Raw genomic sequence first — 13,561 nt, 5'->3', positions numbered from 1 at the left:
ATTTCTCACTGAAAATACAATGTCATATTTTTAGACTTTGTAGGTTGGGTTGGGGTGGGCTAATTTGAATTGTGGCCAAAGTCTGAAACATACCTGTTACTGGTTAGTTTTGCCTAAGGATGAAATACTCAAATTGCAGGGAGAAAAAAGTCTTCCATATCATATCAGATCATCTAATTGATCTTGAGCCTGGAAAGTCCTTATAAAGGTTTCTCACAACCTAGACAGGATTCTAATCCAGTCTGATCTGTGAAATTGGAGAAAGTCACCAATGTTGTTAGACTGCAGAAAATCAAACCTATAATATATCCACAATCTACATTGGGTTTATAATCTTTTGTGGATAGAATTCATCAAAAAAATAACAATCAGAGGTGAGAGTGATTATTAGAGTTCAGACAGTGATAAAGACAGCAAATGAATTTAGCAAAATAAATCAGAAAGAGGAAAATCTAGATTTGGTATTCTCTGACATGGGATATTATTATTAATATTCAGGCCTCTATGGAGTCAAAAGACTCATTGCGGGAGGTCCTTCCTAGGAAACACAAAGTCTATCAAGACTCATCATGGGAGGTCCCTCCTAGGCAACACAAAGTCTATCATACCACTCCTTAAACTCATTGACAGTTCTTGCTCTCACCACTCTATCAGGCATGCATTCCATGGTTCAACCACCCTCCATACAAAGAAACCACTCCTCATCCTCTTGCTCACAGTTTCCTTTCGTAACTTCCAGGGATGGACCTTGTCATTACTCCTTCCTGCTGTTCAACCAAGCGAAAGAACTCCCCAGTGTCAACCCTGTAACCACCTCTCAACATTTTAAAAGTCTCAATCCTATCACCTCTCCTTCTATCCGCCAAACCTGTAGTCCACATTCCCTCAGCCGATCCTCATAACTAACCTTGTACAGTCCTGAAACCATCTTTGTTATCCACCTTTGTACCATTTCCACAGTTAATTTATCAAGGTGAATGCACAAGTTCCATTCTTATGGAGGAAAGGATACAAAATGTAATTATAAATGATCATTATCAGTGAAGGTTCTGGTACACACACACACCAGCCACTGAATTAAAAACCTTTATGCAAGCATCACTTGCACAACATATATGCAGAATACTTGGTCATGTACATCAGTATGTGTTCTAGGCAATTATTTAAGAATGCTGCTGGTCAGTAATCAGATCACAATGGGGAAACACAAAGCATCTTCTGGAGGTTGGTAAAGGACTTATTGTGGATGCTTGTCTGGCTGGTTTCTCAGAAGGTGAGATATCTCAGGTGTTTAATCAGTGGAAAATAACCCACATTACTTGTGTAAGAGGTGTAACTGTGGTCATCAGTCTGTCAGGAATGAGATTGCTGTCATCTGAGAAGGTTTATATGGGCACACAGGAAGTACAGTTAGGAGCATTTAATGATGGCTGCTCCCAACTGTATCACACAGAATTGTGCACAGGGAATTGAAGAGAATCAGTATTGACAGTCACATGCCTATATTGAAACCAGTGATTTCTGCAAAGAACCAGAAAGTTCATCTACAGTAGTGTCAGGAACACCATGACTTGACACTGGAAAAAAAAAAAGTTGTGATGTAATAAGTTACGGTACACCTTGTTCTGTAGCGACAATAGGCAGAGTTTGGTGGGGGTCCCATGAAGCAGTGAATCTGGCATTCCTTGTAAACATAACTGAGTGTTCTGGAGGTGGTGTCATGATGTGGGGCAAGTTCTGTTGGTACAGAACGGATCCCCTGATATTGCTGGAAGGATGAGTGTGCTTCAAGGAATATCTGCACATTGTTGTCGAATGTTGACTTTTTACCCAGCAGGTGATGGTTGTTTCATGGACAATAATGCTACTGTCCATTGCACAAGATTTGTACAGCAGTGGTTCAGTGATCATGACAGCAACTTCCACCATCTTCCCTGGCCACCAGCAGATCTAAACTTCATTGAGAACAAGTTAAAGATGACAAGAAATTATATTCTTGGTTTCATTCTTTATCCAAGTGTAAGCAAACAAAGTTTGTGTGTGAAGTAACTTCACGACTGGGCTATTTGTACATAGAGGCTAATGACTTCATATCAATTGCTTTAGCATACCATAATGCAAGGCACATATCATTACAGACATATAATGTTATACATTATGGAAAGGACCACAACTCAGACTGGTTTCGACCAGTCTGAGTTGTGGTCCAGACCCAGAAGTGATACCAAGGTTGAAGTAATACAGAAGTCATATTTTTTCATATGTCATTTCTTTCCAGGAGGTTGACTACCATGAGCTTCCACCATGTACGGTTTTGTGCTTCTCTTTTGCATTCTTCATAGGACAAAAAGGTCCAGTCCTTAATATTTCACATCCAATCTGTTCTTAGTCTTCTTCTTTTTCCTTGTATCATTCCTTCTAGAAGTGTTTTTTGTAAGGATTTATGCCTTAGTATGTGAACAAGGTAGGTGGTTTTCCTTTTCTTAAAGGTTTTCAACAGATTCCTATCTTCTCCAATCATTTCTAATATTTCTAAATTAGTTCTTTTGGCAGTCCATGGGACTCTAAGAATTCTTCTGAGGATCCACATCTCAAAGGCTTTTCGTTTATTTTCACAATATTTTGATATTGTCCACGTTTCTGCTCCATATAGCAGTGTTGACCATACGTAGCATTTGGATAGCCTAATTTTTGTTTTTGTGTGAATTTCCCTTGAGGTCAGAATGTTTTTCATGCTAATGAAGGTTGATCTAGCAATTTCTATATTTCTTAATATTTCCTTATCACACTTTCCTTTCCATTCTCTGTAATTAGTTGATCCAAATATATATAACTCTCTACTTGATCTCAAGTATTTCCTCTGATCTTAATATTTATATTGCATATTTTCCCATTTTCTCTTGTTACCAGCATGTTTGGTTTTTTGAAGTTGAAATTAAGTCCATATTTTTCACTTAGCTTCAGCGTCTCTTCTAGTAGGTTTTGAAGATCTTTTTTATTTTCAGCTAGCAGTACTGTATTACCTGCATATTTTAAGTTGTTTATATTCCTGCCTCCTATACTGACTCCTTTAAATTCTTCTAATTGCTGGAAGATATTTTCAGTATAGAGGTTAAACAATATAGGAGAAAGAACACAGCCTTGTCTGACACCCTTCTTTACTGGGAATTCCTCCGAGATTTCTCCTGATATTTTTATTGAGGTGAGGCACCTTGCTCCCAATATAGATTTATCATTAATCTGGTATCTTTACCATCTACTCCTAAATTTCTGATGCATTTGATTAGTTGTTCATGTTGTATATTGTCAAAGGTCTTTGTGTACTCAATAAAACATAACTAGACTTCTTTCTGCTTCTCCAGATATCTTTCTATAATAGTTCTAATTTTCCATATACAAGTAGTCAAAAGGTGTCACACCTTATTACTAAAATACTCTGGATTAGAGCTAGTTGTTGAAACTTGGTTATAGTAATAACCAAGTTTTCACTTGGTTATACTATAACCAAGTTGAATGTATTTGAGAATGACAACTCATTGAGAATTATATGGGACATGTTAGACCAAAAGAAATCCAAGAGAGAGCAAAGCCCTCTTCTGTCAAATCTGAGTCAGTTATAGGAATGTCTGGTGAACATCTGGAATGTTGTAGACATAAGTGCAATCCAACACCTTTTTGAATCTATGCCAAACCAGATGTGCTGCAATTCGTGCTAAAGGAGGTCCAACACAGTATTATATAATTTCTAATTCAGTGAAAGGTATGTCTAGAAAGAATGATGTTTGATTTATTAACTTATTAAAAATTTCTGTAACTTTACTCTGTAAATTTGTTATTGCAGGAACAGTGTGTGTATGTGTGGATGGGGAGAAAGCCTTGCAAAGACCAAATTTCTCTTCAAATCTCTCCATGCAAGTGGCGGCAGAATTATTCACTAAATGGACAGGAATTCTCATCAATTACCATCAGGTTTGATTTCATGTACTATCTAGTGGCTAGTATGCATGATTGCTTTACTGTTGTGCATACTCAACTTTACTGTCATATTCTCAAACAGGGGAAGTTCCAAGTTCCTATTAACTGTTCTGGCAAGATGAATTGATTGGACCTGTAGTCCTTTATTCCTTTGTCAGATCTACAATGAGATTTCTGGATAATATTATTGAGCATGTGGCTCAGCCATTGTGGGCTATTGACTGCCAGTGATTTTTTTAAACTGCTTGTTCAGTATGGTTTTTCTGGATTGATCCTGAGATTTTTTTTTGTTTTAGTTTACTACTAGGTGGTAGACCATAACAGACTCAGAATATTATTCCTTTGGCTTGCCCATTTTGGGCTTCTGGCAGTGGATTTTAAAAAACTTACCTATTCAGTATGGTTTTGAGATGTTTCCGTTTTACAGGGTCATGCTCACTGTGCCTGCAGATTATTGGGTTAGAACGTATAGCAGCATTTACAACAAATTTTGCATTCTTTTTGAGCAGGAAATTTTTTGAACTTGGGGATATCAGCTTCTTGGTGAAGCCGTATGTTTCTTATGAACCATGGCACATTAAATGCTATTTGTAAAAATTTATTTTGGATTCTCTGTAGCTTGCTAACATCTGAATTTGCTGTATGACCACATGCAAAAGAACCATACATCAGGACTGGCCTGATCAGCATCTTATACAGCATTGTATAGCAACAGTTTAAGTTCCATGCTTAGCCAGTTATGATGATTCAGTAACGAGTATTCCACCACTGCCCTATTCGCTTTTGAGCAGACACAATCCAGTTGTATCTTTGAGTATTTGGCTACTGGTGGCTATGGAATGGGGATGCCAAACATGACAACTTTGCCCTTCGGAGACACTTGTTTTCTTCTTGTGAATAGCATTGCAGTGCTCTTGTCTGCATTAACACCAATTTGCTACTTTTTGAACCATTGTTCTAGTTCTAAGACTGCATTTTGCAGTTTGTTGGTTGCCAATCTGGGTTGCAAGGAGTACATCATTACTGCAGTATCATCTACGTATTCGAAGTTCCTACAGTATTCCGAACTTATTTTAACTATGTTACAATACCAGACAAACTAAATTATAAAAAAGATGTTTATTAACTGACTTATATTTTGCTGGATTTCAAACACGCATCATCAGAGCAAACATGTTACGGTTTACACATAACAATGAACAGCAATTCAAATTGCAATGGACAAAAGATCTAATGTCCTAATTTGGCATCCTCTAATGTTGTAAAAACAAAGTAATACAGTTGTGTAGGAGTTGACCTTAGGATAACAGTCTCCCAAATTTTTAGCAAATTAATGAGGTCATACTTTCAGAACGACTTCAATATAGCACATTCATTTTCTTCCATCTAATCCTGTGTGATGGATGTCTAAAACATGGTCTGCCAGTTCAGACTTACCATAATAATGGTAGCAAATGTATTTCTTATGTTCTCCAATGTAGATGTCAACTTAGCTTACTACAGACAAAGTAACAGTCACAGGAAACTTCATACACTCTAAGATATGTCAAGGGATGGAGTTTATCTAGAGGATGGAGAATAGATCACAGTTGCTAATTTTACATGTAGTTTGAATGCAGTTATATTTTATTAGTACTTTGGCTATCTTTTTAGATGTGCTATATCTAAAACAATAGTAACATTTTGTTCTTGTGTGTTTGGAAAGCAGGGAGAAGGAGGGCCATGTGGTATTTTATCGATTTTGTGGGAGCTGTGGTCATTGGCCAAGAAGGTATGACAGAAGATAGTTGAGTTCTATGAAAAGGGCTGAATTCCTACATTACGTTCGCATACCAGTGTCTGATGTAATAACCAATAATACTACATGTAAGAAGGGGATGAATGGCAATAGCCACTTCAGGCCTCCAATAAGCAAGATGGTGATGGGTTGAAAGTTCATTACCAACTACATTTGAAGGGGATAAATTAACTGTGGAAAGGATACAAAGACGGATGACAAAGATAGTTTCAGGACTGTACAAGGATAGTTATGAGGATCGGCTGAGGGAATGTGGACTGCAGAGTTTGGCGGATAGAAGAAGGAGAGGTGATATGATTGAGACTTTTAAACTGTTGAGAGGTGGTTACAGAGTTGACACTGGGGAGTTCTTTTGCTTGGTTGAATAGCGGGAAGGAGTGATGACAATAGGCCATCCCTGGAAGTTACGAAAGGAAACTGTGAGCAAGAGGGTGAGGAGTGGTTTCTTTGCGTGTAGGGTGGTTGAACCGTGGAATGCATTGCTTGATGGAGTGGTGAGAGCGAGAACTGTCAATGAGTTTAAGGAGTGGTATGATAGACTTTGTTTCTTAGGGGGGGACCTCCCCTCTATGAATCTTGAAGACTTTATGTTCTTAGGAAGGACCTCCCACGATGAGTCTTTTAACGCCATGGAGGCCTGAATAATAATAATAATAATAATTGTGTTTTACAAACCTATTTGATATTTCCTTCAAGCATGCATTTGTGGCAGCAATACTCACCAGAGTCCCATTCATGCTTTAATGGCATTTATATGCTGTATACTAATGCCAGGAGTATCCGGAATAAGGGAGAGGAATTGGTGGCGCAGATAGCATCAGCCTGGCCAAAAATTATTGCGATCACTGAGACGTGGTTGACAGAAGGGGATATAAAAACAGAAATAGAAGTCGCTGGGTATAGCATTTTTCGCCAGGATAGGAGGGGAAAGCGTGGTGGTGGGGTGCTGCTTATGATAAGTAATGACCTATGTCCTCTAAGAGTGGAGAATTTGGAAGGTAGTGAGACAAATGATTTTGAGAGCGTTGGTGTGAGGTAGAGGTAGGCAGGACAGGATATTTGCTACAGGAGGGTCTGTAGCAACACCCCAGGTGTTGCTACAGACCCAGGAGCACAGAGGATGGGGACCAGGAGATGTTTAGACAGCTAAGTTTGGCAAGTGCAAGAAGAATGATTGTTATGGGGGATTTTAACTTCATTAGTATAAATTGGAGAGAGGAAGATGCATGTAACAATACGGGAATGGAATTTCTAGAATTCTTGAGGGACAAATGTCTTAGGCAACATGTAACAGAGGGAACAAGAGGTTCAAAAATTTTGGATTTGGTTATAGCATCAGAAGAGTTGATAATAACTGAGTTGACGTCTCTCCCACCAGTTGGAGAGAGTGACCATATGGTTTTGACTTGGAAAATGAATAGACATGCAGGAGTATCAAAGAGACGGGAACTTATGTGGAATTATAAGGCAGGTGATTATAATAGTCTTAGACGTCAACTTCGGGAAGTTTCATGGAGGGAGGAATTGGAAGGCAGGGATATCACCAGTGCGTGGGAAATTGTGAAAGAATATTTGTTATCAGCAATGGTAAGTTGTATACCACGAGTGAAGAAGAGGGCGCAATTTGGAGTAAAGTGGATGACAAACAATATTAAACAGGAATTGCATACGAAAAAGAGGCTATGGAAGAGATATAAGGAGACAGGTGAAGAGATGCATGAGGAATATAAGACACAGGCCAGAAGAGTGACTCGTGTGGTAAGGAAAGCGAAACTGGAATAGGAGAGGAGATTGGCCCTAAGATCCAAAGAAAATCCTAGGGAATTTTTTAGCTATGTGGCCAGTAGGAGGAGAAATGACTGTGGAAGAATGATATTGTGGGATAAAAATGGGAATAGAGTGACTGATGCAGAGGACATAGTGGAATTGTTCAATGAACACTTTATTGGAGTATTTCATCCTAGAGGAGTCAGTTTTAATGCTAGAGGGATAGGACTGGTACGAGGTCTGGAGGTACAGGAGGAGAGTGTGTTTCAGATACTGAGTACTCTGGATGTCAGTAAAGCTGTGGGACTGGATGGTATTTCGCCACGAGTTTTGAGAGAATGTGCTAGGGAATTGACAGTACCTTTAACGTGGCTTTTCAATGAAAGTCTGGCTTTGGCAAAGGTGCCCAGGGAATGGAAGGAAGGTAAGATAGTGCCATTGCATAAGGGTGGTAACAGACTGGAAGTGTCTAATTATAGGCCAGTCTGTGTGTCATCAGTAGTTGTTAAGATCTTGGAGAAAGTAGTGAGGGACCGTGTACAGCATTGGGCAGATGAGGGTAATGTTATCTGTGAGAATCAACATGGATTTGTGAAAGGACGCTCTTGTTTTAGCAATATGCTAGCCTTTTATAATAAAGTTACAAGAGCATTAGATGAGGGAAAGGCATATACTGCAATTTTCTTAGACTTGGCGAAGGCATTTGACAGGGTGCCACATGATAAGCTGATATTTAAGTTGCAGCACATGGGTCTGGATGTCAGATTGGTCAACTGGATTCAGGATTGGCTGTCTGATAGGTATCAGAGAGTTGTGTATGGTGGAGCAGTTTCCAGGAGGCAGAGGGTTACAAGTGGGGTCCCACAGGGCTCAGTACTAGGACCTATATTGTTTAACCTTTATATCAATGACATAGCCAGTGGATTGCAGGGGGATATTCAGTTGCTTGCGGATGATGCGAAGCTGGGAAGGATTATTAGTAATAGTGCAGATGTGGTAGCCCTGCAAGAGGATTTAAATAAGCTAGATAGATGGGCAAATGAATGGGGATGTCAGTTTAATGCAGCAAAATGTAAGGTCTTGAGGTTTGGGAAACATCGATGGGATGCTGCATACTCTATGGGAGGAGTTATACTGGAGGAAGTAGGGGAGACAAGAGATCTGGGGTTGATGATTGATAGAAACCTGAAGTTTAGGGGACATATTGCAAAGGTGGTGAAGGTAACACAGAGGATTGCTGCTATTATGAGAAGGACACTGACCTGCAGAGATAAGAGGGTTATCATTCCGTTGTATAAGTCTCTGATCAGACCACACTTGGACTATTGTTCTCAGATTTGGTCCCCAGGATTTGAAGGGGATAAATTAACTGTGGAAAGGATACAAAGACGGATGACAAAGATGGTTTCAGGACTGTACAAGGATAGTTATGAGGATCGGCTGAGAGAATGTGGACTGCAGAGTTTGGTGGATAGAAGAAGGAGAGGTGATATGATTGAGACTTTTAAACTGTTGAGAGGTGGTTACAGGGTTGACACTGGGGAGTTCTTTCGCTTGGTTGATCAGCAGGAAGGAGTGATGACAAGAGGCCATCCCTGGAAGTTACGAAAGGAAACTGTGAGCAAGAGGGTAAGGAGTGGTTTCTTTGTGTGGAGGGTGGTTGAGCCGTGGAATGCATTGCCTGATGGAGTGGTGGGAGCGAGAACGGTCAGTGGGTTTAAGGAGTGGTATGATAAACTTTGTGTTTCTCAGGGGGGGACCTTCCCTCGATGAGTCTTGACAGACTTTATGTCTTAGAAAGGACCTCCCTCGATGAGTCTTTTGACTCCTTGGAGGCCTGAATAATAATAATAATAATAATAATAATAATAACGTGGGAAGGTGGATTTGGCTTGACTGAGAGAGATAAAATGTTGTATATCACCACTGATTAATAGCCCAATAGGCCAGGGTTTCCCAAAGTGGGCTCCACAACTGAAATTCTAGGGCTATGTGAATCTAGTTTACAAATATTCACTTTTTTTTTTTAATTAATGAATCGATGATATGATGCTATAAGTTACATCCATCATACTAGACTTTGAAAAACTCTGCAGTTCAAAACAGCAATTGCACCGTAGTCATTAAAATGAACTTAAATTTTTTAAAATTTACCAGAGCACTAAATTGTGAAATGGTTAGTGTTTATTGATTTCTTCTTTTTTTCATGTGAGGGCTCTGCAAAAAAAAAAAAAAAAAATTGCTTGCTTTAGGGCTCCACTTTAGCAAAAAGTTTGGGAAAAACTGCAATAGGCAACTAATGAATCAGCTATACTGTAGTGGTAGAACATTGCCCCAGGATGAAGAGATAGTGAAGGTCCATGGGACATTTCGAGTTATTCAGATAATTGTTCCCATAATATGAAGGCTACCAACAAGTAGGATATGCGTAAAAGGAGTAGCATAATTTTAGTATTAGTGAATCCTTTCCTTCATGGTTACACAGTGATCAGCACTGATTATTAAAAATTATGGAAACTAACTAGATGAGTCTTTGACTCCATGAGGTCTTGGGGTAGTAATAATAATAGTAAAACTTCAGTTTAATATAAACCAAAATAGTCACTCGATGTTTTGACCTTCATATCAAGGTCATCTGGAGTATACATATACATATATATATATATATGTATGTATGTACACACACACACACACACACACACACACACAAAGAAACAAGCTACATTACAATCTACATGGCATGCTAAAGTCACAGCAATTTGGTCAACAGATTAAACTACTGGTCTGACCTCTGGTGAGAAAAAAAAAAAACCATACTACATCAAAGCTAGAGTTCTGTTATTATTATCTATATGATTACAAATCATTAAGCTAGAGAGCAACATGGTCTCACATAAATTAGAACAATTGCTGGAAAACTTTAAGAACTTAAGTGGGCTGAATGTGTGCCATCCAAATTCTTGGGATTTTTATGCCACCATTATTAGGATGGTTGATCAAAATTTCACAGGCTTCTTTAAATTTGCATTCATACCAGGTTTTTGTATGATGTATGGAACAGGTACTTTTCCAATCAATTTGGTGTAGGGTGTTAAGAGCGTTGTTAAATTTAATGTATCTGTGTTCTTTTTTTACGGACAGGAATTGTACTATGTTCTGGTTACTTTGTATGGCAAAATAATTTTTATCTACAAAAAGAAGGTACAGTCATGGGCTCACCACTCTTCCCACCCAATTGCTAACTTTTATATGGAAGATTTTGAACAATGTGCTCTAGATTCCTTCACTTTAAAATCTACAGTTTGGCTTAGATACGTTGAGAATGTTTTCGTTATCTCGCCACCTGGCTGCCAAACTTTAAACACCTTCCTCAGCCACCTAAACACGAATGCATACAATTTACTACTAAAATCAAACCTCACTTCATTTCCTGGTCACACGTCTTCCCTGAGGCAGTCTATCCTTCACTGTCTGCTGCAAGCCTACACATACTAGCCAATATATAGATGCTAATTCTTATCACCATCCTCCACAAAAAAAGTCATTAACACCATCAAAAACAGAGCTATAACAGTTTGCTCTAATGAACAAGCTCTTAAACAAATATTACAAATTATTAGCAATATATTTATAAATAATGGTTATAACAAAAATACCATCAATAAAGTTCTTCATATAACTTCATCAAAAAATGCATATAACATTACAGTAAAACCATAGCTATTTCATACATTAAAGGATTATCAGATAAAATAACTGGAATTCTACACCATTACAATCTCAATGCTACTTCTAAACCACCTATAAAATAATAATAATAAAAAAAAACATATTCAACTCCTCTAAGGATCCTCTCCCTCCCCCACTGGTCTGCCCTAGAGTATATTGCACCTGTATCTTAACCTTACATTGGTGAAACTGGATGCATAATTCCTATCTGTAAAAAAAAAAAGAACACAGACACATTAAATTTAACTATGCTCTTAACACCCTAAACCACATTAATTGGAAAGGTATCTGTTCCTTACATCATACAATAACCTGTTATGAATGCAAATTTAAAGAAGCCTGTGAAATTTTGATCAACCATCCTAATCTTAACAATAATGATGGCATAAAAATTCCAAAAATTTTGATGGCACACATTAAGCCAACTTAAATTCAGGTTTTCCAGGAAATCCTCACTTTAGGGCTCTAAGCAGTAATTTCAGCTGTCATTGACCACTATCTATACTGTTTTGTTCTCTTTTATGTGGAACAAATTACTGTGACTTTAGTAATTTATATGTAGCTTGTTCCTTTGTGTGTATATAAGTGTGTGTGTGTGTACTCCAGATGATGACCTTGATATGAAGGTCAAAGCATCGAGTGATTATTTTGGCTTATATTAAACCGAAGATTACTATAAGACGGTAGTTATTTCCATAATTTTTAATAATGAGAGTATCACTAGTGACTTTCCAATCCCATGGGATTGTAAAAGAGAACTTGCTAATAACTATCAGACAGTAAATCTCCAATCCAATTCAATCATTTCCTATACCGCATCTGTCCCAATTTAAATAATAAATTATCTTGCAGTAACCAGACAGTCACTCTCCAATCCAATTCATTCATTTCCTATATATTATTAATATATATATTATATATATTAATATATAATATATATATTATATACCTCTGATTCTTTAGCTTCAATTCTCACATTAGGTATTGCTACAGGTATAGAGATATTCTCACTTGGGTGATAGACTTTTGAAAAGTAATCACTCAGTAACTCGACTATTACATCTGATTTTGTCACCTCAATACCATCAGCACCCACTAAAGTTATCCTTCCGAAGTCATTCTTCCTCTTACTTGCTACATAGCAGAAGAACTCTTTGGGATTACCCTTGATCTCTTTGGCTAAGGTCTTCTCATAATCTGATTTAGCTTTTCTTACTATGCTGGTAACCTTCCAAGCTTGAGCCTTGTACTGCTCATGGGTGTATTGATTGCCTTTCTCCTTGTAAATTCTCCATAACATTTTCTTTTTTTGCAGATCAAGCTTGATACTACTGCTCATCCATCTAACGCCTGCCTTGTTTGGCCTCCTGACCATGGGGATACAATCTGATATTGCTTTCCTCAGATACCAGCTGATTTTATCCCATGCACTGCTAAAATCTTTCCCCTGCAATATGTTCTGCCATGGGATGGCTGCAAGCTCACTCTGAAGCTTGTTATAATTGCCTAACCTGTAGTTCCGTATATACCCCTTCTTAACAGAAAAATCCACAGATTTTGCAACCTCCCAAGTCAATACCACATGATCGCTTTCACCAATTGGAGGTAACGAGGACACCTTACTTATATAATCTCTGAACCAATAACCAGGTCCAACACTCTCACACCACGTATCCCTTCAGTTATGTGCTGTTTCAAGTAATTATCTCGTAGATGTATAAATGCCATTTCCTTTTTGCTACGTGATATTTCCTCCTTCCAATTGATATCACCGTAATTAAAATCCCCCATATTAATCATTAAGCCTGCACTCATTGCACTAATTTGCTGATGCATGAATTCATTATCTCCCCCTGTACTCCCTGGCCTATAGCAGCATCCAACTGTATATATATATATGGTTGCATTGGTCATTATTTCGCACTCAGACCGCCTCAAATGAACTCTCATTCACATGTCTATCATCTTGATATACTACTTTCTTTGGCTGCAACACATCAGCTATCATCAACAGTACTCCTTCCCCTGTTCTATCTTCTCTATCCTCCCTGAAAATACTGTACCCATCACATTCAATTCCAGTGACCACATCTTCTGCTGACAGCCAAGTTTCACTAATGCCTACAACTTTTGGTGAGATTGCACTGACTAATACCAAAAATTCTTCTCTCTTATTTCGAATGCTTCTTGCATTAGTGTACAAAAATTGCAGATTCCCTCTAGATCTTGTACCGGTTTTAGAACTGATATATAAGTAGTCCCATGCCGATTTTTATCCCCTCTCTTCTGCAA

This window comes from Typopeltis vanoorti, chromosome 18 (genome assembly GCF_054136105.1).
Source record: "Typopeltis vanoorti isolate ZY-2024b chromosome 18, IOZ_Tvanoo_1.0, whole genome shotgun sequence".
In the NCBI taxonomy this organism is placed as follows: Eukaryota; Metazoa; Arthropoda; class Arachnida; order Uropygi; family Thelyphonidae; genus Typopeltis; species Typopeltis vanoorti.
The sequence above is the reverse complement of the archived record's forward strand: the minus strand, read 5'-3'. Positions refer to the sequence as shown.